This window comes from Salmo salar, chromosome ssa20 (assembly GCF_905237065.1).
Source record: "Salmo salar chromosome ssa20, Ssal_v3.1, whole genome shotgun sequence".
Lineage (NCBI taxonomy): Eukaryota > Metazoa > Chordata > Actinopteri > Salmoniformes > Salmonidae > Salmo > Salmo salar.
The window spans coordinates 14294880-14304450 of NC_059461.1; positions in this window are offsets into that span (position 1 = coordinate 14294880).

Below are 9571 nucleotides of genomic sequence, written 5' to 3' on the forward strand. Positions count from 1 at the left end.
CACTCCTCTCCTCTTTTGACCTCACCCTCTCACCTTCCCCCCCTACTCACAAGGCAGGCAATACGCTTGACCTCATCTTTACTAGATGCTGTTCTTCCACTAATCTCATTGCAACTCCCCTCCAAATCTCCGACCACTACCTTGTATCCTTTTCCCTCTTGCTCTCATCCAACACTTCTCACTCTGCCCCTACTCGGATGGTATTGCGCCGTCCCAACCTTCGCTCTCTCTCTCCCGCTACTCTCTCCTCTTCCATCCTATCATCTCTTCCCTCTGCTCAAACCTTCTCCAACCTATCTCCTGATTCTGCCTCCTCAACCCTCCTCTCCTCCCTTTCTGCATCCTTTGATTTTCTCTGTCCCCTATCCTCCAGGCCGGCTCGGTCCTCCCCTCCTGCTCCGTTGCTTGACGACTCACTACGAGCTCACAGAACAGGGCTCCGGGCAGCCGAGCGGAAATGGAGGAAAACTCGCCTCCCTGCGGACCTGGCATCCTTTCACTCACTCCTCTCTACATTCTCCTCTTCTGTCTCTGCTGCTAAAGCCACTTTCTACCACTCTAAATTCCAAGCATCTGCCTCTAACCCTAGGAAGCTCTTTGCTACCTTCTCCTCCCTCCTGAATCCTCCTCCCCCTCCCCCCCCTCCTCCCTCTCTGCGGATGACTTCGTCAACCATTTTGAAAAGAAGGTTGACGATATCCGATCCTCGTTTGCTAAGTCAAACGACACCGCTGGTCCTGCTCACACTGCCCTACCCTGTGCTTTGACCTCTTTCTCCCCTCTCTCTCCAGATGAAATCTCGCGTCTTGTGACGGCCGGCCGCCCAACAACCTGCCCACTTGACCCTATCCCTCCTCTCTTCTCCAGACCATTTCCGGAGACCTTCTCCCCTTCCTCACCTCGCTCATCAACTCATCCTTGACCGCTGGCTACGTCCCTTCCGTCTTCAAGAGAGCGAGAGTTGCACCCCTTCTGAAAAAACCTACACTCGATCCCTCCGATGTCAACAACTACAGACCAGTATCCCTTCTTTCTTTTCTCTCCAAAACTCTTGAACGTGCCGTCCTTGGCCAGCTCTCCTGCTATCTCTCTCAGAATGACCTTCTTGATCCTAATCAGTCAGGTTTCAAGACTGGGCATTCAACTGAGACTGCTCTTCTCTGTGTCACGGAGGCTCTCCGCACTGCTAAAGCTAACTCTCTCTCCTCTGCTCTCATCCTTCTAGACCTATCTGCTGCCTTTGATACTGTGAACCATCAGATCCTCCTCTCCACCCTCTCCGAGTTGGGCATCTCCGGCGCGGCCCACGCTTGGATTGCGTCCTACCTGACAGGTCGCTCCTACCAGGTGGTGTGGAGAGAATCTGTCTCCGCACCATGCGCTCTCACCACTGGTGTCCCCCAGGGCTCTGTTCTAGGCCCTCTCCTATTCTCGCTATACACCAAGTCACTTGGCTCTGTCATATCCTCACATGGTCTCTCCTATCATTGCTATGCAGACGACACACAATTAATCTTCTCCTTTCCCCCTTCTGATAACCAGGCGGCGAATCGCATCTCTGCATGTCTGTCAGACATATCAGTGTGGATGACGGATCACCAGCTCAAGCTGAACCTCGGCAAGACGGAGCTGCTCTTCCTCCCGGGGAAGGACTGCCCGTTCCATGATCTCGCCATCACGGTTGACAACTCCCTTGTGTCCTCCTCCCAGAGTGCTAAGAACCTTGGCGTGATCCTGGACAACACCCTGTCGTTCTCCACTAACATCAAGGCGGTGACCCGATCCTGTAGGTTCATGCTCTACAACATTCGCAGAGTACGACCCTGCCTCACACAGGAAGCGGCGCAGGTCCTAATCCAGGCAATTGTCATCTCCCGTCTGGATTACTGCAACTCGCTGTTGGCTGGGCTCCCTGCCTGTGCCATTAAACCCCTACAACTCATCCAGAACGCCGCAGCCCGTCTGGTGTTCAACCTTCCCAAGTTCTCTCACGTCACCCCGCTCCTCCGCTCTCTCCACTGGCTTCCAGTTGAAGCTCGCATCCGCTACAAGACCATGGTGATTGCCTACGGAGCTGTGAAGGGAACGGCACCTCCATACCTTCAGGCTCTGATCAGGCCCTACACCCAAACAAGGGCACTGCGTTCATCCACCACTGGCCTGCTGGCCCCCTACCTCTGAGGAAGCACAGTTCCCGCTCAGCCCAGTCAAAACTGTTCGCTGCTCTGGCACCCCAATGGTGGAACAAGCTCCCTCACGACGCCAGGACAGCGGAGTCAATCACCACCTTCCGGAGACACCTGAAACCCCACCTCTTTAAGGAATACCTAGGATAGGATAAAGTAATCCTTCTAACCCCCCCCCCTTAAAATATTTAGATGCACTATTGTAAAGTGGTTGTTCCACTGGATATCATAAGGTGAATGCACCATTTTGTAAGTCGCTCTGGATAAGAGCGTCTGCTAAATGACTTAAATGTAAATGTAATTTAAATGTAAATCTATAAGTCTATGCTAGGTAATGCCCTGCCTTATCTCAGCTCACTGGTCACCACAGCACCCACCCGTAGCACGCGCTCCAGCAGGTATATTTCACTGGTCATCCCCAAAGCCAACACTTACTTTGGCCGCCTTTCCTTCCAGTTCTCTGCTGCCAATGACTGGAACGAATTGCAAAAATCACTGAAACAGGAGTCTTATATCTCCCTCTCTAACTTTAAGCATCAGCTGTCAGAGCAGCTTACCGATCACTGTACCTGTACACAGCCAATCTGTAAATAGCACACCCAACTACCTCACCCCCATATTATTACTTACCCTCTTGCTCTTTTGCACCCCAGTATCTCTACTTGCACATCATCATCTGCACATCCATCACTCCAGTGTTAATGCTAAATTGTAATTATTTCACCTCTATGGCCTATTTATTGCCTACCTCCCTACTCTTCTAGATTTGCACACACTGTACATAGATTTTTCTATTGTGTTATTGACTGTACGTTTGTTTATGTGTAACTCTGTGCTGTTTGATTTTATATAATGTGAAAAAACTAAAATATATAAAATAACTTCTCACACCTAGGAACCTCCCTCCTACACACTTCTGCCACGTGCCCATAAGCTTGACACCTGTAACAACGTAATTGTCACGCCCTGACCTGAGAGAGCCGTTTTATTTCTCCTTTTTGTTTGGTCAGGGTGTGGGGTGGGCATTCTATGTGATGTATTTCTTTGTTTTGGCCGAGTATGGTTCCTAATCAGAGGCAACTGTCTATCGTTGTCTCTGATTGGGAATCATACTTAAGCAGCCTTTTCCCACCTGTGTTTGTGGGTAGTTGTTTTCTGTTTAGTGATTCTGTACCTGACGGAACTGTTTGGCGGGTCGTTTGTTCTGGTTCGTTCGTTTGTTTGTTTGTTTCATAGTAAATAAAATATGAACACTTACCACACTGCGCTTTGGTCCACTCCTTCAACTTCAGACGACAGCCATTACAGTAATGTATTTGGCACAAAAGCTCATACAGGATAACTTATATATCCTGATATCAATTTGTCAGGCAAAGACTCAACATCAAAACTCAAAAGAACAGACAATGACTCTTCTGTTTCACCACCCTGTCTGTGTCACACTAAATGACGAGCGTCACAAACACTGGGAAACTTCCCCTTCAGTTGGTCAACTTTTACATTTACTGCTACCCCAGTAATCACTCCTTTCAATAGTGCCCTTTTCTTGAGATCAAAACAATTCACATTTCTTGCCCCCATTCGTTTAACGTTGAGCGTCTTCTCCCTCTGACCAGCAGAAACACAAACAATTATCACGACCACTTCTGGTTCCCCTCACCGATTCCACGGCATCCAACTCTGTTTTCACCCACCCTGAAACCACAAATGGATCGGCCAAAAGCCAAGGGTCCACTTTTTCAAAAAACCTCACTCCAACTGTCAGACTCATCTTTATCCTGATCCTCGGTGCAAGCCTCGGGCTCCGAGAACTTCACCACACCTATCATCTTCACATTTCGCCCTCATTCACTTCCATTTCTCCTCCTGTCTTCAGCTCACTCTGCTTACACATTCTACCATTCTCCACATCTCCCCTTTTCTCGCAAATTTTAACCGACTCAAGCCACCCACTTCCTCCCTCTCTCTCTTAGACCTCTTCCGCCTCTCCTTTTCCCTCCATTCCTCCTCTGTATTGCAAGTATATGTCTCCTTATGATAATAGTGCACTTCTCATGACATTTGCCAGGAGAACAAACTATGACGTCAGTTTAGTATGATAATAAGGAAACCTCATTCAAAAGATATTACCAGTGGTGGAAAAAGTACCCAATTGTCATACTTGAGTAAAAGTAAAGATACCTTAATAGAAAATGACTCAAGTAAAAGTTAGAGACCCAGTAAAATACTACTTGAGTAAAATCCTTAAGAGGTTTTAATATAAAATGACTCAAGTAAAAGTGAAAGTCACCCAGTAGAATACTACTTGAGTAAAAGTCTATATTGTTTTTATTTAACCTTAATTTAACTAGGCAAGTGAGTAAAGAACAAAGTCTTATTTACAATGACGGTCTACCAAAAGGCAAAAGTTATCCCGCAGGGATGGAATTAAAATTAAAATAAATACAATTAAAATATGGGACAAAACACACATCACAACAAGAGAGACAACACAACACTACATAAAGAGAGACCTAAGACAACGATACAGCATGGTACCAACACAACATGACAACAAAATGGTAGCAACACAACATGGCAGCAGCACAAAATAGGGTACAACCGTTATACAACAGACAACAGCACAAAGGGCAAGAAGGTAGAGACAACAATACATCATGCAAAGCAGCCACAACTGTCAGTACGAGTGTCCATGATTGAGTCTTTGAATGAAGAGATTGAGATAAAACTGTCCAGTTTGAGTGTTTGTTGCAGCTCGTTCCAGTCGCTAGCTGCAGAGAACTGAAAAGATGAGTGACACAAGGATGTGTGTGCTTTGGCGACCTTTAACAGAATGTGACTGGCAGAATGGGTGTTGTATGTGGAGGATGAGGGCTGCAGTAGATATCTCAGAGACGGGAGAGTGAGGCCTAAGAGGGTTTTATAAATAAGCATCAACCAGTAGGTCTTGTGACGGTTATATAGAGATGACCAGTTTACAGAAGAGTATAGAGTGCAGTGATGTGTCCTATAAGGAGCATTGGTGGCAAATCTGATGGCCGAATGGTTAAGAACATCTAGCCGCTCGAGAGCATCCTTACCTGCCTACCTATTATGTCTCCGTAATGGTCATCTGAATCAGGGTTAGTTTGGCAGCTGGGGTGAAAGAGGAGCGATTACGATAGAGGAAACCAAGTTTAGATTTAACTTTAGCCTGCAGCTTTCATATGTGCTGAGAGAAGGACAGTGTACTGTCTAGCCATACTCCCAAGTACTTGTATGAGTTGACTAGCTCAAGCTCTAAACCCTCAGAGGTAATAATCACACCTGTGGGGAGAGGGGCATTCTTCTTACCATACTACATTACTTTTGTTTTGGAGGTGTTCAGAACAAGGTTAAGGGCAGAGAAAGCTTGTTGGACACTAAGAAAGCTTTGTTGTAGAGCGTTTAACACAAAATCCAGGGAGGGGCAAGCTGAGTATAAAACTGTATAATCTGCATATAAATGGATGAGAGAGCTTCCTACTGCCTGAGCTATGTTGTTGATGTAAATTGAGAAGATCGTGGGGCCTAGAATCAAGCCTTGGGGTACACCCTTGGTGATAGGCAGTGGCTGAGACAGCAGATGTTCTGACTTTATACACTGCACTCTTTGAGAGAGGTAGTTAGCAAACCAGGCCAAAGACCCCTCAGAGACACCAATACTCCTTAGCCGGCCGACAAGAATGGAATGGTCTACCGTATCAAAAGCTTTGGCCAAGTCAATAAAAATAGCAGCACAACATTTCTTAGAATCAATGGCAATGGTGACATCTTTGAGGACCTTTAAGGTTGCAGTGACAGATCCATAACCTGAGCGGAAATCAGATTGCATACCAGAGAGAATACTATAGACATCCAGAAAGCCAGTCTTTTTTCCAACACTTTTGATTAACAGGGCAAAACAGAAATAGGCCTATAGCAGTTAGGATCAGCTTGATCTCCCCCTTTAAATTAAGGGCGAACCATGGCTGCCTTCCAAGCAATGGGAACATCCCCAGAGAAGAGAGACAGGTTTAAAAAGGTTGGAGATAGACTTAGCAATTTATAGGGGCAGCAACCTTAAAGAAGAAAGGGTCTAAACCATCTGACCTGGATGTTTTTGGGGGTCAAGTTTAAGGAGCTCCTTAACCACCTCGGACTCAGTGACTGCCTGCAGGGAGAAACTTTGTAGCGGTGCAGGGGAAAAAGAGGGAGGAGCATCAGGGTTAGTCGCATTAAAAGGGGTGGGAGATGAGGAAATGTTGGACGGGCAAGGAGGCATGGCTGAGTCGAATAGGAATCCTGACTTAATGAAGTGGTGATTAAAAAGCTCAGCCATTTGCTTCTTGTCAATAACAACCACATCATCAACCTTAAGGGACATGGGCAGCTGTGAGGAGGAGGGTTTATTCTCCAGGTCTTTAACCGTTTTCCAGAACTTCTTGAGGTTAGGCTCTCAGAGAGAGAGCTGCTCCTTAAAGTAACTAAGTTTGGCCTTCCGGATAGCCTGAGTGCACTTATTTCTCATTTGCCTGAACGAGAGCCAGGCAGCCTGAGTATGTGTCTGCCGAGCCTTTCGCCAAATGCAATTCTTAAGGTGGAGTAACTCTGCAAGATCATGGTCGAACCAGGGGCTGAACCTGCTTTTAGCTCTCATTTTCTTTACTGGGGTGTGTTTGTTAATAATATAACTGAAAATATAAAAAAAGAAGGTCCAAGTGTCTTCGACAGAGGGGATCAAGGTGATTCTATACCAAGGGATGACCAGGGATGTTCTCTTGATAAGTGCGTGAATTGGACAATTGTTCTGTTCTGTTAAGCATTCAAAATGTAACAAGTACTTTTGGGTGTCAAGGAAAATGTATGCAGTAAAAAGTACATCTATATGAATGTAATGGAATAAAAGTAAAAGTTGTCCAAAATATAAATAGTAAAGTTAAAAAAAAGTTTTTTACAAAATTTAACTAGGCAAGTCAGTTAAGAACAAATTCTTATTTACAATGACTGCCTACACCGGCCAAACCCGAACAATGCTGGGCCAATTGTGCGCTGCCCTATGGGACTCCCAATCAAATCAAAATCAAATCAAACTTTATTTGTCACATGCGTCGAATACAACAATGTAGACTTTACCGTGAAATGCTTACTTACAAGCCCTTAACCATCAGTGCAGTTCAAGAAGAGTTAAGAAAGCATTTACCAAGTAGACTAAAATAAAAAGTTATAATAAAAAGTAAAACAATAAGAATAACAATAATGAGACGATATACAGGGGGCACCGGTACCGAGTCAGTGTGCTGGGGTACAGGTTAGTTGAGATAATGTGTAGACCTTACTGTGAAATGCTGACTTACAAGCCCTTAACCAACAGTGCAGTTCAAGAAGAGATATGAAAATATTTACCAAATAAACTAAAGTAAAAAATAACAAAAGTAACACAATAACATAACAATAACGAGGCTATATACAGGAGGTACTGGTACCGAGTCAATGTGCGGGGGTACAGGTTAGAGGTTATTTGTACATGTAGGTAGGGGTGAAGTGACTATGCATAGATAATAAACAGCGAGTAGCAGCAGTGTACAAAACAAATGTAATAGTCTGGTGGCAATTTGATTAATTGTTCAGCAGTCTTATGGCTTGGGGGTAGAAGCTGTTAAGGAGCCTTTTTGTTCTAGACTTGGCGCTCTGGTACCACTTGCCGTGCGGTAGCAGAGAAAACAGTCTATGACTTGGGTGACTCGAGTCTCTGACAATTTTATGGGCTTTCCTCTGACACCGCCAATTATATAGGTAATTGTCACGCCCTGACCATAGAGAGCTCGTACTTTTCTATGGTAGAGTAGGTCAGGGTGTGACTGGGGGGTTTTGTCTAGTTTATTTATTTCTATGTTTGGTTCTAGTTTCTTTTTTCTATGTTTTTTTTTCTAGTTTAAATTTTCTATGTTGTGTTCTAGGTTCTTTTTTCTATGTTGGGTTTTTGTCTAGTTTACATTTTCTATGTTGTGTTCTAGGTTCTTTTTTCTAGGTTGGGGTTTTTGTCTAGTTTAAATTTTCTATGTTGTGTTCTAGGTTCTTTTTTCTATGTTGGGTTTTTGTCTAGTTTACATTTTCTATGTTGTGTTCTAGGTTCTTTTTTCTAGGTTGGGGTTTTCGTATGATTCCCAATTAGAGGCAGCTGGTCATCGTTGTCTCTAATTGGGGATCATATTTAAGTTGTTGTTTTTCCCACTAGTGTTTGTGGGAGATTATTTTGAGTTAGTGCATGTTGCATCTCTGTCGTCACGATTTGTTTTTGTTTATTGTATGTCTGGCATAGTTTCACATTAAAATAAATATGTGGAACGATATTCACGCTGCGCCTTGGTCCATTCCTACACACAATCGTGACAGTAATGGATTGCAGGAAGCTTGGCCCCAGTGAAATACTGGGCCGTACACACTACCCTCTGTAGCGCCTTACGGTCAAATGCCGAGCAGTTGCCATACCAGGCGGTGATGCAACCGGTCAGTATGCTCTCGAAGGTGCAGCTGTGGAACTTTTTGAGGATCTGGGGACCCATGCCAGATCTTTTCAGTCTCCTGAGGTTTTGTCGTGCCTTCTTCACAACTGTCTTGGTGTGTTTGGACACCAAGGAACATGAAACTCTAGACCCGCTCCACTACAGCCCCGTTGATGTTAATGGGGGCCAGTTCGGCCTGCCTTTTCCTGTAGCCCACGATCAGCTCCTTTGTCTTGCTCACATTGAGGGAGAGGTTGTTATCCTGGCACCACACTGCCAGGTCTCTGACCTCCTCCCTATAGGCTGTCTTATCGTTGTCGGTGATCGAGCCTACCACTGTTGTGTCGTCAGCAAACTTAATGATGGTGCTGGAGTCGTGTTTGGCCATGCAGTCATGGGTGAACAGGCAGTGCAGGAGGGGACTGAGCACACCCCCCTGAGGGCCCCCGTGTTGAGGATCAGCTTGGCAGGTGTTGTTACCTACCCTTACCACCTGGGGGCGGCCCGTCAGGAAGTCCAGGATCCAGTTGCAGAGGGAGGTGTTAGGTCCCAGGGTCCTTAGCTTAGTGATGAGCTATGAGGGCACCATGGTGTTGAACACTGAGCTGTAGTCAATGAACAGCATTTTCACATAGGTGTTCCTTTTGTCCAGGTGGGAAAGGGCATTAGGGATTGTATCATCTGTGGATCTGTTGTGGCGGTATGCAAATTGGAGTGGGTCTAGGGTTTCTGGGATAATGGTGTTCATGTGAGCCATGACCAGCCTTTCATAGCACTTCATGGCTACATACGTGAGTGTTACGGGTCGGTAGTCATTTAGGTTACCTTAGTGTTCTTGGGCACAGGGACTATGGTGGTCTGCTTGAAACATGTTGGTAGTAC